Source organism: Diadema setosum, chromosome 9 (genome assembly GCF_964275005.1).
Source record: "Diadema setosum chromosome 9, eeDiaSeto1, whole genome shotgun sequence".
NCBI classification, from domain to species: domain Eukaryota; kingdom Metazoa; phylum Echinodermata; class Echinoidea; order Diadematoida; family Diadematidae; genus Diadema; species Diadema setosum.
Window position 1 is genome coordinate 35,916,719 of NC_092693.1, and position 20,744 is coordinate 35,937,462.

Genomic DNA, 20,744 nt, shown 5'->3' on the forward strand with positions numbered 1-20,744 from the left:
GCACTACAAAATTTAAATGAGAATGGCATGAGTAATGCAAGTATTTCGATGTAAGGTACTGCGATTTACTGCCGTATATATACTACCATAGAAGTACTGTACTACAGTACTACCTCAAAAGTACTGCAAAATTACAATGAGAATAGCGTGAGTACTGCAAGTACCTCGAAGGAACTGCAATTACTGCCGTACTACCATAGAAGTACTGCAGTACTACCTCAAAAGTACTGCAAAATTGCAATGAGAATAGCGTGAGTACCATTGGTACTGCAAGTACCTCGAAGGTACTGCAATTACTGCCGTACTACCATAGAAGTACTGCAGTACTACCTCAAAAGTACTGCAAAATTACAATGAGAATAGCGTGAGTACTGCAAGTACCTCGAAAGTACTGCAATTACTGCCGTACTACCATAGAAGTACTGCAGTATACTACCTCAAAAGTACTGCAAATGTACTATTATTACTGCAAGTACCTCAAAAGTACTACGAGTACTGCAGTAGTTCTGCTATAATACTGCCGTACTACCATAGAAGTACTGCAGTACTACCTCATAAGTACTGCAAATATACTATGATTACTGCAAGTACTTCAAAAGTACTACGAGTACTGCAGTAGTACTGCAATAATACTGCAGTATTTCCTGCAGTACTTGAAGTACTTTTTCACATGGGATAAAGAGTTATTTTTATTAAATGATCTTTTACCGTGGGCGAGGGGTCCATTCAGTCACGTCGGATTTGTCCGCACATACACATGCGCAGTACAGTGCATATATCATGGTAGGAAAAAAGAAAAAGAAAAAGAAAAAGGTTGCGTTGTCTGTCGGGCTACCTGCGTTGCTGCGCCATACAAATAAAAACAGTCACTCCCTGCACTGACGCGACTGTGGACCCCTCTCCCTCGGTAAAAGATCAAATAAAATAACTCTTTATCTATGTGATTTTATTTTATCAGCTAAATCAGATCGAAGATTAACAATATATATTTAATATCATCAATGCCTTCCGAGGTGTCAAAATAAGCAGCGGCAGTACTAACAGTTAGAGGTGCATTCATTACTTGTTTACATTTAGAATCTAGTCCCATATGTGCATTTTTATGTATGTTCTGATAACTTCTAAGATAACCGCTGAAATCGTTTGCTCCTGACTATGCATGCCTGATTGGGACTGCATGGGTCAAGTATTCAGTGTTACAGTTGTCAGAAGAGACAGAAGGTGCTAATCAATGCAAATGAAGATAGATCTCAGCTCACACAGGCAGGCTGTACGCTAGCGTAGCGCGCTGTGAACAAAGGACAAAGTTCTTCCCAAGAACTGTAAGGAACTGGAATTCCCTGTCGTCAGAAATTGTTTCAGCGCCATCTGTGGGATCATTTCGAAACCGTCTAACGGTTGATCACAGTGGCTAGTATTTTCGTCAAATTTTCTATGTGCTTGTAAATATCTGTAAATAAATTGTATTATAATGTAAATAGCACCAGTCTGCAAGAATCTTCAGTCTATTGAAGGAGGCAGACTTAATCAGAAGAAGAAGAAGAAGGACGCCTAGAATAGCCAATCATTGTCATTGTCATTGTCAGCCGGCAGCCAGCTAGGATAGCATGCAGTAAACTATAGACCATACACGTACATTATGTAGTGCACAGTACCATACTTGTACATGATACGCATTAGGATTTCTCTTCTTCTGATTAAGTCTGCCTCCTTCAATTGACTGTGGATTCTTGCAAACTAACTGTAGTGTTAGACCCTATGCATGTTAGTCTACTGCGAATGAAAAACCACACCCTGCGACGTGATACCAATAAAATGTTAAGAAGCACTAATAAGATAATTTCAACTTGTTGTAACATTCTATAGATAGATCTTGTGTTGAAATATTTGAGCATTCAAAACTAAGTTATTAAAGTCATTCAGTCCAGTCCAGTCCAGTCGTCTCGTTCGAATCTGCATGGCATAGGCTAGCCCGACCAGACACTGGTAACCCTGTCGCGACGTACCATGTACAGCGACTGGGCTGTGTATAGTTAGGCATAGGCATAGTAATAGCCACACACATAAAACACCCCGCACACTAACTATACACAGCCCAGTCGCCGCTGTACATACGTAGCGTATTAACAGCGTCTGGTCGGGCTACCCGCACACGTACACATCTTAGGTAGACAACACAACATACACATTAACACACACATCTTGCGTAGACAAGACAGAAAGCGCGAAAAGTGAGTACGATGAATTGAATGTCAAATTTCCATGAAATATTACATAATATTGGAAAAATATAGACACAAAATTTCCAGATCTAAAAGATCCTTAGAAAAAACATCATCACCACTTACCAGGGAAATTTACACTTGCACTTGATTCTCGATGATTTCCACAGATAACTGGCAACTTATGTTCTCCTTCAGACACCCAACGTTTGCAGAGATTTATGTTCTGCGCTCGCGCATGGTGCGCATATGCGCGTGTGACGTTGTGTATCCCAGAATGCACTTCGGGCGCTCTGTTACAGTAATTTACCGTAACATTTGTCTGCGAAAAGAACAGCACTAAAGTTGTAATGCTTCCAGGAAATTACCGTGAACCGCCTAAAAATACGGCAAATTGCTGTAAAATCGCTCCTACAGCATTCTACCGTTAAAAATTACTGTAATTTTTACAGCAATTTTTTACAGTGTACTCAGTTGGCCTAATTGCACGCGATACATATTCACATGAATTTGAAATATCCCGACAAGAATCTTCATGTAATACTAATAAGACACAGCTCTTTCCGGGGGGGGGGGGGGGGGGAGGAATGGTCATCAAAGTGTGCATCTTCTTTCCTTTAATTCTTCCTTTAATTTTTAGGTGATCCGAGTATCCTCTCGGATCACCTTCTGTATCTGTACGGATTCTTTGTTGGGTGTTCTTCTTCTTCTTCTTCTTTCTTTATTTCTGGACAAAATTTGTGTATCGATTAGCTCAGAAAGTGTTCTTCCTATCAATTTCAAACTTATACCATATATGTATCATGTCCCAAAGACGACGGGTCTAATAAAATCATAGTGATCAGTCGACCGTGACGTCACTATGACGTCATTATATGAAAACACATTCTCAAACATATCTCATCAATGGAATGGAATTTTTCAATGAAATTTACGTCACATATATTTCAAGTTATGCGCATTCTACTCATATTGTCAAAATTCATATTTTCTCTTAAGACGCGCGCGTACGCGCGCGTTGAAATATTTGTATGCTCAAATCGAGCTCAAAATTTTTTTGCACACGTTTCAGACCATTTGGAGCATTTTTTGAAAAATTGAAAAAATCGGACGGACGCGTACGCGTGCGCACATATACGCACGCACAGCTCATATGCAATGAAAATTTCCCGTTTTTTCACTTTGATCGGATGTCTGAAATGTCAAGGAATATTTCTACCAAGTTTCAAGTCAATCCCACTCAAAATGACGTCATACGGGTCCGTCAAAGTTGAAATTCCGCGCGCGCGTCAATGGCGATATACAGTGCAACAATGCCAAAAAACTGCCAATTTTAAACCCGATTTTACTCGTCAGGATGGACGGTGACCCCCCATTTTCTTTACATATTCTGAAAGCTGATGAGTTGTACATGTCATTTCATGGGTTGGCAATGCTGGAAAAATGATTAAAATATATCAAATTTCTTAATAAAGTTAAAAAAGTAAATTTTCAAAATGACGTCATCAAATTTCAAGTTCATTCAAGCATATCTCACTTATTCTTTAGTTGATTTTCATCCAAATTTCAATATGTTGTAGCTTATTAAATGGTCTTTCAGATATGTAATAACAGCAATTTGATTGGATGACGGCATCACCTCGTAAAAAGGGATTAAAAGTAACATTGTTAAATTTAACCGGTTTACGTGTTATCTCTATGGGAGTGCAGTTTTTCTGGAAATGAAAACTGACATGACTATCTTTATAGAGCACTAGCTCACTTATGCTTCGGTGAATTTCTCCCATATTCTAGTATGTTGTAGCTGAGACTTTGGGCTATCGTAAGTGTGCCCTTTGTTCTTTCATACTGTGTCGGCATCATGCCCAAAAACTTGGTTGAAATTAAAGCTTATCTTCCATGTATTTTCATATTCCTTTCTTTCTGCAACTTTCTTTGCAATAACTCAAGAAAAACAAGCTCTATCAGCCCAATATATTGCACATGTTTAGTTTATGTCACGTACATTATTTCATAAAATAACAACTACTTGATCAGGCACCTTCTTGGGTATGTAAATTAGGGTCAAAGGTCAAAAATGTTTCATCCTGTATCTTGGTGAATACATGTCTTATCTTTCCCATATTTTGCATACGTAAAGACCATGTTACAAGAATCATTTCACAAAATAACCGCTTTTTGCTCAGACGCCATCTTGTCTGTGCAAAGTAGGGTCAAAGGTCATATGTACTTCTTTCTTTATCTTCATTATGACGTGTTATCTCTATGGGAGGGAATTTTTCTAGATGTGAAAATTGACATGATTGTCTTTATCGACGACTAGCTCAATTACCCTTCGGTGAATTTCTTCCAGATTTTAGTATGTTGTAGCCAATGTAATACTCTTTAAGTTTTGTTAATCAAAGTTTTAATCGGATGATGTCTTCACCACGTGAAAATGGATATAATGTAACCTTGTCAAATTTAACCAGTTTACGTGTTATCTCTACGGGAGGGAATTTTTCTGGAAATGAAAATTGACATGACGGTCTTTATCGAGCACTACCTCACTTACTCTTCTGTAAATTTCTCCCAGATTTTAATATGTTGTAGCTGAGACTTTGGGCTATCATCAGTGATTCTCCATTTTTTCATACGACGCCGAGATCACGTCAAAAAACTTGGTTGACATCAAACTTATCTTCGATGTATTGAGATATTTCTTTCTCTCTGCAACTTTCTTTGCAATAACTCAAGAAAAACAAGCTCTATCAGCCCAATATTTTGCACATGTTTAGTTTATGTCACGTACATTATTTCATAAAATAACAACTACTTGATCGGGCACCTTCTTGGGTATGTAAATTAGGGTCAAAGGTCAAAAATGTTTCATCCTGTATCTTGGTGAATACATGTCTTATCTTTCCCATATTTTGCATACGTAAAGACCATGTTACAAGAATCATTTCACAAAATAACCACTTTTTGCTCAGACGCCATCTTGTCTGTGCAAAGTAGGGTCAAAGGTCATATGTACTTCTTTCTTTATCTTCATTATGACGTGTTATCTCTATGGGAGGGAATTTTTGTAGATGTGAAAATTGACATGATTGTCTTTATCGACGACTAGCTCAATTACCCTTCGGTGAATTTCTTCCAGATTTTAGTATGTTGTAGCCAATGTAATACTCTTTAAGTTTTGTTAATCAAAGTTTTAATCGGATGATGTCTTCACCACGTGAAAATGGATATAATGTAACCTTGTCAAATTTAACCAGTTTACGTGTTATCTCTATGGGAGGGAATTTTTCTGGAAATGAAAATTGACATGACGGTCTTTATCGAGCACTACCTCACTTACTCTTCTGTAAATTTCTCCCAGATTTTAATATGTTGTAGCTGAGACTTTGGGCTATCATCAGTGATTCTCCATTTTTTCATACGACGCCGAGATCACGTCAAAAAACTTGGTTGACATCAAACTTATCTTCGATGTATTGAGATATTTCTTTCTCTCTGCAACTTTCTTTGCAATAACTTAAGAAAAACAGCCCCTATCATCCCCATATTTTGCACATGTTTAGTTTATGTCACGTACATTATTTCATAAAATAACAACTACTTGATCAGACACCATCTTGGGTATGTAAATTAGGGTCAAAGGTCATAAATGTTTTAACCTGTATCTTGGTGAATACATGTCCTATCTTTTGCCATATTTTGCACACGCAAAGGCCATGTTACAAGAATCATTTCACAAAATAACCGCTTTTTGCTCAGATGCCATCTTGGGAGTGCAAAGTGGGGTCAAAGATCATATGTACTTCTTTCTGTATCTTTGTTATGACGTGTTATCTCTATGGGAGTGCAGTTTTTCTGGAAATGAAAATTGACATGACTATCTTTATCGAGCCCTAGCTCACTTACCCTTTGGTGAATTTCTCCCAGATTCTAATATGTTGTAGCTGAGACTTTACGTTACCGTAATGTGCCCTTTGTTTTTTCATACGTTGTCGGGATCACGTCAAAAATTTTGGTTGAAATTCAAGTATATCTTCGATATATTGACATATTTCTTTATTTCTGCAACTTTCTTTGCAATAACTCAAGAAAAACGGCCTCTATCACTTCCATATTTTGCACATGTTTAGTTTATGTCACTTACATTATTTCATAAATTTACAAGTACTTGATCGGACACCATCTTGGGTATGTAAATTAGGGTCAAAGGTCATAAATGTTTCATCCTGTATCTTGGTGAATACATGTCCTATCTTTCCCATATTTTGCACACGCAAAGACCATGTTACAAGGATCATTTAAAAAATAACCTCTTTTTGCTCAGATGCCAGCTTGTCTATGCAAATTGAGTTCAAAGGTCATATGTTCTTCTTTCTGTATTTTCGTTATGACGTGTTATCTTTATGGGAGGGATTTTTTTTTTATTGTGAAAATTGACATGATTGTCTTTATCGAGCACTAGCTCACTTACCCTTTGGTGAATTTCTCCCAGATTCTAATATGTTGTAGCTAAGACTTTGCGCTATCGATAATGTGCCCTTCGTTTTTTCATACGATGTCGGGATCACGTTAAGAATCTTGGTTGAAATTAAAGCTTAACTTCTATGTATTGAGATATTTCTTTCTTTCTGCTACTTTCTTTGCAATAACTCAAGAAAGAAAAACCCTATCACCCCCATATTTTGCACATGTTTAGTTCATATCATGTACATTATTTCATAAAATAACAAGTACTTAATCGGACAACATCTTGGGTATGTAAATTAGGGTCAAAGGTCATTAATGTTTCATCTTGTATCTTGGTGAATACCTGTCCTATCTTTCCCATATTTTTTACACGTATAGACGATGTCGCAAGAATCATTTTCCAAAATAACCACTATTTCATCAGATGCCATCTTGGGAGTGCAAAGGTGGGTCAAAGGTCATATGTACTTGTTGCTGTTTCTTCGTTATAGTGTCTACAGAATTTGGTACCTAACATGGCAGATATGACTCCCTTTGCTAAATGAGAATCCAAACATCACACGGCTAATGTCTCTAAACACAGATGAAACCTGTATGGTCATGCCTATTCCGATCAGGAGTCGAATCATTGATAAAAAAAAAAAATCGGATCACCTTAATTTGTCAGTGATGACAAATTACAATCTCTAGTTGTTTTTGTTTTTGCCTCATTCCTTTCAATCGTATTCCCCTCAGTTTAGTCATGCCATGTTGTTGTGTCACTGTTGTTTGTTCCATTCTGTCTTAATTACTTTTGTGTTATGTATTTGTAATTACAGTAATTTTGAAGAAACTCTTGAGTGGTCCACAATCTTTTTTTTTTTTTTTTTCTCCAACTTTATTTTCCCAATTCACATGCTGCTTCATATAACAAATACATGCATAATAATGAATAGTACATTATGGAAAAAAACAAATAACATAGAAAACTATGGTATAAGAGCTTGCCATTTACTCACATGAAAATCTAGACGATTCTTTTTCATAGCTATGATACGTTCTGTATTTTCCAAATGCTTCATAGAAAACAGAAACGGACTTAGAGTTGGAATGATATTTTTGATTTTACAAGAAAATATAAAATATTTTGCATAATAGATAATTGTATTCACGAAATGTCCCCTTTCAACATGCAAAGTTCCAAAACAGATTTCTTCATTTGTGAACATAACATTGCGGACGTTTTTAGCTTTGAGCCAAAAAAATACTTCATACCAGAAAGATGACACATGGGTACATTTCAGAAATAAATGTATTAATGTTTGTGGATGACAGTCACAAAAATTACAAATTGCAGAATCACTGATACCTATTTTACATAGATAATATTGAGTAGCGATTTTTCTATGTACGAACTTAAATTGAAAATTACGAATTCTATTCTCTATCGATGATCTATAGATCAAAGAAAAACGAGACTTCCATAACAAAGAATCTTGTAAGTTCAACAACAGATCAGTTTCCCATTTTACTTGATGGTCTGTCTCTGAAAGTGTGGTTTTATGATTCTTCACAAAGTATGGGTAACAAAAATTTGAAACTCTCTTGGATTTAAGAAAATTGTTCAGTAGAAGATCACAAGGATTCGAAAGTAATACAACACTTTGACAATCTATATTTTGTTTTATGGTGAATTTCCATTCTTGAGGAATTGCATATACTATAGAAAAATAAAGCAAGAATGACCCTGGATTAAACTTCTGTAATATTTGGTCATAATTCATGAAGGAACCATCAGGGTTGATAATATCTCCTATGTAAGTCATGTTTGATTGAAACAAATTTCTAGAATAAATAGGCTGACCATCAACTAAAATATGGGAATTAAACCATAATGGCTGTGAAACAATTTCCTTGAATTTAACTGGATTGTAGTACTTGTAATGACACCATGCAAAAAGAACATCGTACCAAAAAATATCAATATTATCATTTAGAATAAGGTGCCGGGGTGAAAGATTCCATTTAAAGAACATATCACCGCCCATAGTTTTTACATACATTCTAAGAAAAATTTTATGTTTACTCTCATTTTCTTCATCAAGGTACCTCTTTACCCAAGTTATTTTCAAACCAGAGGTAAAAGATTGCAGATGCGGCATTTTCAGACCACCCTCATCATAATCATTATACAACAAAGAACGTTTTATCTTATCGTTCTTATAACTCCATAAAAACCCAAAGAATAATTTTTGAACCTCATCAAAGAAAGATGAAGGAGGATTTGGCAAAATACTTAAAGGATAAATCAATTTTGGAATTATTAAAGATTTTATGATAACAATTTTTCCATACAGTGTCAAAGATCTACAATTCCACAAATTCAAAAGTGCTCTTATTTCTGCAATTTGAGGTCTGAAATTCAAATCATAATCGTTGATACAATCAGAGAGGGGAATCTTTATTCCTAGATACATAAACAAATCTGTTGGCCAAATAAATGGAATGTCTCGACACAATGTTTCTGAAAAACCTCCAAGTCTGACTACATTGCATTTCTCAAGGTTTATTTTTAGGCCTGACATTTCTCTGAAACTATCCAACACTCCAAGACATTTTCTTAGATTCAATTCATTCGGCTTCAAAAACATAATTGTGTCGTCTGCATATTGACATATTTTCACATCCATATCGTATATTCTTAATCCCTTGATTTCCTCATTTTGTCGCATTAAACAGCCAAGTAACTCAACTGCAATTATAAAAAGATATGGAGATAAAGGACAACCTTGTCTCACTCCACGTTGTATATCAAAAGATTTCGAAGAAAACCCATTATTTATTACACAACCCTCAATTTTGCAATACAGCAATTTGACCCACTGAATAAAAGACTGGTCAAAACCAAAGGTATAGAGAGCATTATATAAGAAATCCCAATCTAACATATCAAAGGCTTTTTCAAAATCAATGCTTAAAGCAATACCTTCCACGTTATGCATTTCACAATAATGTTTTATATCAATGAACAACCGTATAATTTCTCCTATGTATCTACCTTTCAGGAAACCATATTGATCCCTACTTATTATATAAGGTAAAACCTTTTTAAGTCTTTGGGAGAGAATTTTTGCCAAAATCTTATAATCACTATTAAGAAGTGATATTGGACGCCAGTTCTTTAAAAGTAACAGGTCTTTACCTTTTTTTGGAATCAAAGTTATAATGCTTCTTCGCATTGAATGTGGAAGAGATTTTTCCTCAAAACATTTATTATACATAGAACATAACAAATCTCTAATCTGAGACCAAAATATTTTGTAAAACTCAATGGGTAAACCATCAGATCCCGGTGTTTTATCGTTTGCAAACGACATTATAGATTCATAACATTCTTTCTCTGAAATCTTTCCCCCAATGAATCGTTCTTCATTCTGATGCAGTGTGGGTAACACCAAATTTTTAATGGGATCAACATCTAACCTTTTCATATTGTCTTTGGTATATAATCGGAGATAAAATAACCTTTCTTCTTCAAGAATATCAGTTGCATCGGTTAAGATGCCATTGTTAGTACATAATCGAGAAATACACTTCTGTTGATAATTTCTCTTTTCCAAATTAAAAAAATACTTAGTATTACGTTCACCTTCAGCAATCCATTTGGCTTTGGTGCGGACAATTATACCACGCACGACTTCTTCCTGTAATTCTTCATATTCCCTTTCTTTCCTTTTAAGATCATTCAATAACACGTTGTGATCTTTCAAATTATCTATATTACGCAATTTATTAATTTCTGATTCTAATTTACTCAATCTTTTCTGACGAACACTTTTATTTTCTTTTGAAATTTGAATACACTTTTGTCTTACTTTATATTTCAAATATTCCCAAGTCTTTATTGGGTTCAAATCTTTGTTTTCGATCAAAACTAAATCTACTACACTTTGTATCTTTTCAACGTTTTTTGCCGAAGCTAGAATAGATGTGTTGAGTTTCCAAAATCCCGGCCCCCGCTTTACAACGGACTTCATTAACATCAAAGAAATCAAAGAATGGTCTGTTTTATATCCAAAGCGGATATCACATTTTTCAACTGAAGTGGTTAAGCTTTGGGATATCAAAAAATAATCAATACGACTTCCTATCTTACTGTCATGAGACATCCAAGTGTATTTCAATTTTGATAAATTAAAGGATCTCCATATATCAATCAAATCAAAATCTAATATTATATCGGTTATGGCCTTGAAGCATCGTGGATGATTTTGAATCAAATTGGGAAATTTATCTAACTTAGCATCTAAAATTGTGTTAAAATCACCACCGATTACATATGGTTCTTCCCCGTGCATTGCAAGTAGCTTATGCAGATCAGTAAAAAAACTATCTTTGTCATTATTGGGGCCGTAAATATTACCGAGTGTTAACAAATTTGCATTTACTTTCAGGATGACCAACAATATTCTCCCATTGTCATCTCTGACAGTATTCACTATTTCAAAAGTTGCAGAAGGTTTCAGAAGCATACATACTCCTGCACTGTCAGATCGACCATGGTTGAATATGATTTTATATCCCCATTCTTGACACCATCTTTTTTCTGAATCTGGTGAAGAATGTGTTTCTTGTAAAAAAATCACATGATAATCTGAATTTCTTATCCAATTAAAAACACATCGTCTTTTAAAGGGGTTTCCGAGTCCCCTCACATTCAAAGAACAGAGCTTGATATCAATTGGCTCACTCATGACGTACGTAAAACATTCTCACAGTATTATACGGATTGTACAGATACAATATGAGAAGGAAATTGGCATGTATTTTCATTCCGAGACTCAAAAGGCACAGTATGAACAAGTGATGTGAATTGAGTTTTTGGCCTAGATTTGTAGGCAGATTTGAAGTGAAACAAAACAAAAACCACCACCACCCAAAAGAAACAGTAAAAAACGAAAATTGCTGATTTGCGATTTTCGTTTTTCCGCCAGCATACATTTCCATGGCGTGCAAAAAGGAGCTCGTCATTTGAGTATTTTGGCCTTCTAAAGCAGCATGAAATAAAATAACTCACATTATTTGACTTTGTTACCTCGAGCAAAAAACCTATATAGTATATGTCGTTTATAATAGTTACATCTCTTGATAGCAATTTTGTCTTTATTTTAAACACACATTTTATAATAGACGTGATGGACAGAATAGCTACCTCCATAGAACATCATTCTATGCACTTACGACTGTAAGACCTACATTTTATGCAAATCTGACAACCTCAGTGTTTTCAGAGAACCGGGGGAATCTTTAGGGCCGTCTTTGTACTTGATAAGTCTTGGTACCGAGTTCGGGATGAAAGCGAACTTATTTTCTTCCCTGAGCTTTTTCACTTTGACCATGAGCTGCTTGTGTTCCATCCGCGTGTCTTTGTGTACATCGTCGCTCACGCCCACTTTGGATCCGCGAATGGTGACACCTTTCAGAACGGAACTACGCTTCAGAATCGCTTCGCGATCAGTGAAACGCAGCAGCTTGATGTGGATGGGGCGTGGTCTCGAGCGGCTACCTTCGTTCCCAGTAGGGCGGTGTACACGTGGTGTGCGATGAGCACGCTCAATCTCCACCTCACGCATATTCAGATGAGTCGCCAAGAAGTCGCGGGCATATGTTACGCAATCCTGCGATCCATTCGAAGATTCTTCCCCTTCTGGAATCCCGTGTAGTATATATGACGTTGTTCTGCTTGCTGCGGTTGACAAGGTCAACAACATTCCTGCGTAGCTCATTTACATACTCAAGGTCGGCCTTTACTCTGCGAATTTCCCCAAGATCTTGCTTGATTTCTCCCATTTCTGTCTCCATATATGACACTCCATGTTCAAGGTCAGATATTCTAGTGTCTAGGCTTTCAATGTTTCCCTCTATCTTCGTGACTTTTTCGGAGATAACATCAATTTTTTTGCACATACCATCAAGCATCGACACCTTTTCTAGAATGTTACGAAGTAGAGACTCGGTATTTTCCGTACGTACCTCAGCAATGGAAGGTGATATGGGAGTGGCACTTTCACTTACTGTTTTCTCTTGGTCCGCTTCTCCTGATTTATCCTCAGAACTCGACACACGGAGACGTTTGAAACTAAGCATGGCTCTTTACTTTCAGGAAAGAAAAAACTGTTAAAACTTGGTCCAAATGAAATTAGGCCGTCAAAAGTAAAGGTTTAAGCGCAGCTCCAAATTTTGCGTCCTCTCTAGCTCGACATCAAGGGGTCCACAATCTACAAACATTGCTTTTTAGTGGATCTGTCAGTTCTCTTTTTCCCCTCTAAACATAACTTAGTATTTTCCAGTGTGTAATATGCACATCATCTTTAAATATAAGTTTGTTGACTATTATTTATTTTTCGTACTTTGTAATGTATATAATATGCTTATGATATAATTCCTGATTTACTCTATGGTATGTTTTGTTGGAAGAAAAATGAGAATGAAATAAATGAATTGAATGTATTATACCAAGAAGGTATACTGTTTAAACTTGTCACACCATTGTTGTAATAAATCATTATCTAAATCACAAAATGGATGGTCCAGAGAGCTGCAAGAGTTAGACTTCATGACATGAAGTGCCAGAAGATCTTAAAATGACTACAAAACGTATTTCAATCGTCGATTATTTAACTATTGTGTACTACTCAAAATCCTGATGGCAAGAATGAGAAACGATTGCACAGATCTCTGTGATCATTAGATTTGATATTGATCATAATGATAATAATGATAAACAACATTAATGATGGTAATTAGGCCTACAACAATGATGACAATAATAATAATGATAACAATATCAATGATAACAAAATGATAAAAAATTCTTTTATAGCTGCAATGTAAGAGTGACCTGTAAAGCACTCTAAATTCTGCTGAACGTATCAAAAGAAATTGCGAATGTATAACCTCAGGATACCTAGAGGTATCACGTCGCATTCAAGGGGATTGACCAAAAAGACTCAGAACATAAAACATTTCCTATATTTTACATTCCAAACGTTAGCAGAATAAAGAACCTAACTTCACTGGCTGCCACTATAGGATAGACAGATTTGGTATAGGTGTTTGTTTGTTTGTTTGTTTGTTTTTTGTTGTTGTTGATTTTTTTTTTTTTGGCTACAAACTAAAGAAAAGAATTTAATGGAAAAGACATCTTGAACAAGACTAAACATAATGAAAAGTATGAATCACATTTTCATGTTATGAATGGATACAAACTATAATGAGTGGTCAATCCTTCCATCCATTGGTTGTGCCTGGATGTTGTAATCATAGCAAATATGGACAGGTAATTGTAGGCAGCAGAGTTATTTTGTTTTTAGAAGATACTGATTGATATTAATCATGCTCTATCACAAAGAGTGTATGAGTTTCACCTTCACGAAAAGTAGAAGTTGATCGGTTTTAGATAACCCACCCTAAAAAAAGAAAGAAACAAAGAAACAAAGAAACAAAAAAAGAAACAAAGAAAGAAAGAAAGAAAGAAAGAAAGAAAGAAAGAAAGAAAAGCAGAATCTGAAAATTGATAGATTGGTTTGATTACAGTACAAATTTTCCTTTACTGATCTTCCCGATGTTTTCTTCAAAATGTACAAAATAAACTATACTCTTTCCATAACTGTAGTTTTATCCTATACAAGCCAACGTAACGTTTATCACCATCCATGCACTCAAACAATAATTATCGCAACAACAACAACAAACAAAAAAACCCTGATTTTCATGTGTATTGGCAGGGCCGAAACACTGAAACAATCTCCACAGCTCGTTTATCGGCACTGTCATCCTTTAAATGTAATTTAAGACAGTATTTGTTGAAGAATTACTCCATAACACAAGTTCACTGACATTATCATGTTCATGAATGTTCTGTATACTGCTCGGTTATTGCTATGCAAATCAGACTTCAGCATATAAAGTTGTTAATCTGTGCTCTCAAATTCCACGATTGTGAAGTGCTTTCCCTTCTACTCAAGAGTTTTGGGGCGCGGCAACATTTTTTGGCATTGTTTTATTCGCCTCATTGCATCGGGCTGGTATAGATCATTCTTGATTTGTTGCTACATGTTTTCCTTTTCCCAATTTTCCCCCGGTATCTTCTGAGGACCCAAATATAATTATAGCTTCATGAATGTCTCAATCGCACTATCACATTGCTGTCAACATTGCTATATCAGAACAACCGTTAATTTGTCTGCAGTATGTGGTTTATAAATTGGAACGAAAAGTTGCAAACTTTAATCAGACTACAATATAGGCGTATATGACAGTAATAATTATGTGATATTTGGATAATGGGATGTACGTGGTTTCCATGTATTTTGTGAATGAATGTTTAAGAAAGTAGGTAACATATCTTACATAAATCAAGATACTATGGAGACTGCGCTACAAAATTATACAAAACATTTATTCGGTAGTAAAATCATCATGTGTGTACAATAAAGCAACGAGGTTTGTTCATGCGTAAGCTTCTAAAGAATACACGTATAACAATAAACATATATCATAATTCGGAAATTGATCATGAAAGCACAAATGAATATCAATTTGCCAGCACCAGGTTGGCAACTCACGCGTTTATAATGCATAGTGTTGTTATCATTATATTTTTTCGAAGAATGAAACAAACCAACTTATGACAACAGATTACGATGTCTATCAAAACAACTATTATACCAACGACAAGTTTTAAAAATTCATCATACTATAGCTAGGTTTTCGCCTCCCCAGTTGTATCTTTTCCGACTCATTCATGCATTTTTGTGTAGGCAAGTTTCTTTGACAGGTTCCTCGTACAGAATGAAATTGTACTGGCATATTCAAAAACACATAATGGTGCCTCAAATTATTTATCGAAGGTTGTCGGACTTTGATGACTGGCCAGTATAACAATGTTAAAATGGATCAAAAAACACAAACACACACACACACACACACACGCACTCAGGCACACACAACTCTTAAAAATTATCCTATCACTGTTAGAACTAATACGAACAAATATCACAATGCAAATGAATTATTACAAGCAGACAAAGCAGCTTATCGTATACACTTTGTATACTGTTCATTAGGAAGAACTTAATGTACTAAATCCTGTCGCTCAAATCATTATTTTCCTAAAGCTTTTAAAGATCAATTTAAACTGTTTTGATATCTTCATTTCTACATGACAGCAGAGTCACTGGAAGCATGTAGGCCTATACAGACTGCAATTCGGAACAATGAAATAATGCCCTTGAATGAACCAAACTAATATCCAACGTTATACTTCCGAGTTGGAATGCGGAGACTGTAAAACTTTTGGTTATGTCATTGATTCCGTGTTGTTGTTATTGTTGTTGTTGTTGTTGTTGTTGTTGTTGTTGTTGTTGTTGTTGTTGTTGTTGTTGTTGTTGTTGTTGTTGTTGTTGTTGTTTAAACCAATGCCATGTTCACAGATTCATCTATAGGGTATGTTTGCCAATGCATTGTGTCTCGAACAAATACAACAATAATGAATTGCGCTGTTGGAAACTATAAGAACTGACGCGTAATATACATAGCATTGTTCACTTGGCTTGGCCCCTGCAAGATGGTGAGTTTAAAACAAAAATCTTTAAATCTGGTTACAAAATATCTGTAACACACAATGGTGTGTTCATATCACGATGACTGAAAAACAAGACAGTCAAAATATTTACATTTACTAGAGATGATTCCTACTTTCTTTACGAGAATATGATCTGGTTTAATAAGGGAAAATAATATCGAATAGAGTACGACATCATCTTTTCGGTTTATTGTTAAATCGTTCTACAGTTATCATTTGATGTCGAACGCAATGTTACAATGCAGATACAGCATGTCGACATACATGCATGATCGACAATGCAGATACAGTATGTCGACACCTTCTGGGTTAGCTGCATGCCCCATGCGGAATGATACCAAGTGTCTCTTGATATTGATAGAGTAAAGATCAGGAATAATTCTATAATTATTTACATCTTCGTTTCTGCATAATAGCTTGATGAGGACGCATAGTCTGTCTTGGACACAGCGCTGGCTTGGACACTACGAGCAGTGCAGTACCGATCCGTGGCGCCACCTGCCGTTGACATGGTTGAGGACGCATCGTTGGGATTGCTCCAAGACTGCAGACCCGAGAGTTGCTGCCTGAGGCTAGCTCGCCAAGACATCAGCTTCTCCCACGCCTCTGTCTGCCTGACGCCAAACAGGAAAAAGATGAAAACTCCCTGGAAGGAGTTAAATACGACGAACAGAACGCTGAAAAAGCCGTGACCTTCCGCGATGGTCAGAAATCCAAAAGCCCACGTCAGCCCGAGGAGCGTGGCGATGGCGATGGCGTTCTTAAGTCGCCGTATGGTTTCCGCGCGACTCTCCGCGCCCCTTCCGCTGTCAGGCTGGCTTGTCGCCATTTTCCTACCACACGTCAGCTTGTACATGACCACGCAGTAGACGATGATGTTAAAGACGATGATTATCGCCATGGGTAACAGAAGCCCGTAGTTTTTGGCTGGTCCTGCTGCTATGAAACAACTAATAGACAAGAAGCAGAAAAAAAAAATCCGCATAAGATCCACTTATCAAGGGTTTCATTAAATGCATCAGCAGATCTCAATCCGTTGCATAGTTGTTGTTGTTGTTGTTGTCATTATTATTATTATTACTATCATCATCATTATCCTTACCACCACCACCATTATTATTATTATTATTATTATTATTATTATCATCATCATTATTATTATTACATAGTTACTATAGTAAAACGGGAATTTCCACGCCTTTAACCTGCTTCACGAATTAAATAACCGGTTTGTGTTATAGCATGAAGTACAAATATACCGAGAGTTTTTAAAAGAATTATGGGATTCACCAAATGACACAGGAATCTTATCCCCTGTTGTAGAATGACCACTGTTGAATAAACAAGATGTTTAATTTGTACCTTGATAGAAGACCTCTATTTGCAATTTTGAATTCCCTGTTAAAATTTAGTTTCTTATTTTTCTTTCCCTTCAGACGAAATTCTGAATACTAAAATATTAGTACCTGCATGTCTTGATTTCAATCAAATAATGTAATACAATGTATATTCATTCTATATTTGGACCAAAACAAGTCCATTCTGTTTTATCTTGGGGTGTTGCAAATATGTTCTGAAAGGGCGTTGAAGGGGCTGTACAGTACTGGTTGAGGTGGGGATTCATGTTTTTTACATTCCAAAGTGAGATATGAGAAACCTCTTGTGAAATATGAAAGAGCATGTAATTTCAAGAAGGATCCAATGTTTATTTGATGAAAATTGGTTTTCAAATGGCTGCGATATCCAAAAAAGTGATAATAATAAAAGAATACAGGCCACAACTCTATTAGGATAGAGTCTTTGTTTCACCTTGTTTTTGGATATCTCGGCCATTTCAAAACCGATTTTCATCAAATAAACTTTTGATACGGGCCCCTCAGAATTGCATGTTCTTTGACATCTCATAGAGTGGTTTCTGAATATCTCGCAAAACGTTAAAAGCTAAATCCTCACCTCGACCAGAACTGTACACACCCTTTAACATACTAGAAATAATTATAGAGAGGGAAATGTAATCTCCATTTGGACGGAAGGTGGAGCTTACTACTGCGAGTTCTGATATCCTTTCCAATTAGTAGCCACGCAAGCTATTGTGATCCCCAGAGGCACTCCTATAGGAAAGGAAACATCAGGGTAAAAAAAGTATTATTATCTAGAATAAATTCTTTAACGGGTCTAGGAACACTACCCCCTGGAAAACCACCCTCCGGATAACTACCACCCGGATTATTACCCCCCAGGAAAATTCCCCCCTAGGTCAACTACCCCCCGGACAACTACCCTCCTAGGGCAATCACCCCCCTGGGCAATCCCCTCTTAGGAAAACTACCCCCGGGATAACTACCCCTCGGATAACTACCCCTGGATAACTACCCCCTTCGGATAACTACCCCCTGGATAACTACCCCCGGAGAACTACCCCCTGGGTAACTACCCCCCGGAGAACTACCCTCTGGATAACTACCCCCCCCCCCCGGAGAATTACCCCCTGGGTAACTACCCCCCGGATAACTACCCCCCCCCCCCCCGGATAGTTACCCCCCGGTTAATTACCCCTCGGATAATTCCCCTCCGGATAACTACCCCCCAGATAATTACTACCAGGATGATTATCCCCAGGTTAACTACCCCCTCCTCCGATAACTAGACCCCAGATAACTTCCACCCGATAACTACCCCCTCCGATAACTTCCCATGGATGATTACCCCGGATAAGTAGGCCCACAACTCCCCCTCCCCTAAATAACTATCAAAAGGAAAATTACCCCCAGGACAGTACCACGTCAATTACCCTCTGGATAACTACCCCCCAGGTCATTGCCCCCCCCCCCCCCAACTCTTACTTTTAATAAAAAGAATATTACTACAGGAAACGAAGTTCTTTGTATCATTTGCCAGGAATCACGGAGATGCCATACTGATACTTCATCTTATGAAAACAACATCTTAAGGATTTACGATTTGTATCGTTTGCATTAAGGACGATTTATGTACAAGCTTAATTTCTCCCTTCGGTATTTTGACTCTATGTTCATCAAAAACAAAACTGTCCCTGCATATCCTACCCGGTAATCCAGTAAATGTCAATGCCTTTAACCAAAACTATTTTCGCTAAATCTGTATTTTCTTTTACTGTTCCGAAATTTCGGATTTCTCTTGATAGTAGTATAAAAGAAGTTTTAAGTTTGAATGCCTTTACCATTGAGCTAAAGACACTTTGAAGAAATGGTACACTTCACTTTTTGCAATATTTTTTTTTAACCACAATCGTCTATCATTTACCACAACTCCATGTAACACTTCTTTATTTTGAGGAGCTTATATCTCATGCCTCACGTGCCCTGATTTTGACCCATCATCTTCCTCTTCCCTCTCGCTTTTCTCTGTCCATGTACCGTGAAGGTATAGTCTATTCCTGTCATTCATTACTCACCTTTCCTCTTTCTCTCATTACAAGGGATTTAATTATCTCGTGTGTGTTCATGTGCAGTGCACTCCCGTTATGACGAAATACTCAGGACCGGCAGTTGTTGTTTTTTTTTTTTCGTTTTAACGAAATTTCGTTATAACCGAACAAATATAATATCCAATGTATAACGAAAAGAAGGAAACAACGCATAAAAAAAAAAAAAAAATCTGTTTGTTGAATCATCATCATACGCTGGAGAGCTATGTGAAATGGGAGAGTACCTTTTTAATTTCGTTTAAATATTACATTTTAAAAAGAGCATAAAGTTGTTTGTGTTGTCACACATGTGTAGAAAATGACGGTGTAGGATTTGGTTACAGTTCGCTATTCCAAAGGTTCTTTTCTTACTTAAGAACGTTACCCCGAAGGCTCCTTATTCCGAAGTTTCGCCATTCCCGGGATTCCGATGGTTTGTTTATCTGAAGGTTCGCATTTCCAAAAAATCCTTATTCCGAAAGTTCTTAATTTAGATTAAAATAATATATTGTTCATTTTCCGAAGGTTCGTTGATCTGAAAATGAAATTAAGTTCGTCATTCTGAAGGTTGATTATAAATCCAAAAAATGAGAAAGGTTCACCATTCAGAAAGTCCGTTGTTCCGAAGGCTTTTTCATCCAAAAATGAAATAAGGTTCGTTATTCCGAAGAAAGTTTGTTAATGAAAAAAAAAAATGAGAAAGGTTAGTTATTTCGAAGATTTATTTATCTTAAGACGATTATAAGGATTGCAATTCTTAAGTTTTGTTAGTCTACTCACCTTCTTCCACCATGGATTAACGATTCTTTTTGTAATGTTCAGATCACTAACGAACGTTTTGAATTCCTATCATTTTCGGACTAACGAACCGTATAAGAATAAGAACCATATTTTATTATCGGATTAACGAACCTTTGGAATAACGCCAAAATGTGCTTAATATTTCATTTCCGAACTATTACGGACATTTAGTTCTATCAGAATC

The 20,744-nt window shown here is 36.5% G+C and overlaps 1 long non-coding RNA gene across 1 annotated transcript; it reads left to right on the plus strand.

Moving 5' to 3' along the window:
* The first annotated feature begins 887 nt into the window (after positions 1 to 887).
* On the plus strand, positions 888 to 16,996 carry LOC140233078 (uncharacterized). Its single transcript, XR_011901525.1, has 3 exons — positions 888 to 907; positions 7,068 to 7,135; positions 16,731 to 16,996. It is a non-coding gene; the product is annotated as an uncharacterized lncRNA (long non-coding RNA).
* The last annotated feature ends 3,748 nt before the right edge of the window (positions 16,997 to 20,744 follow it).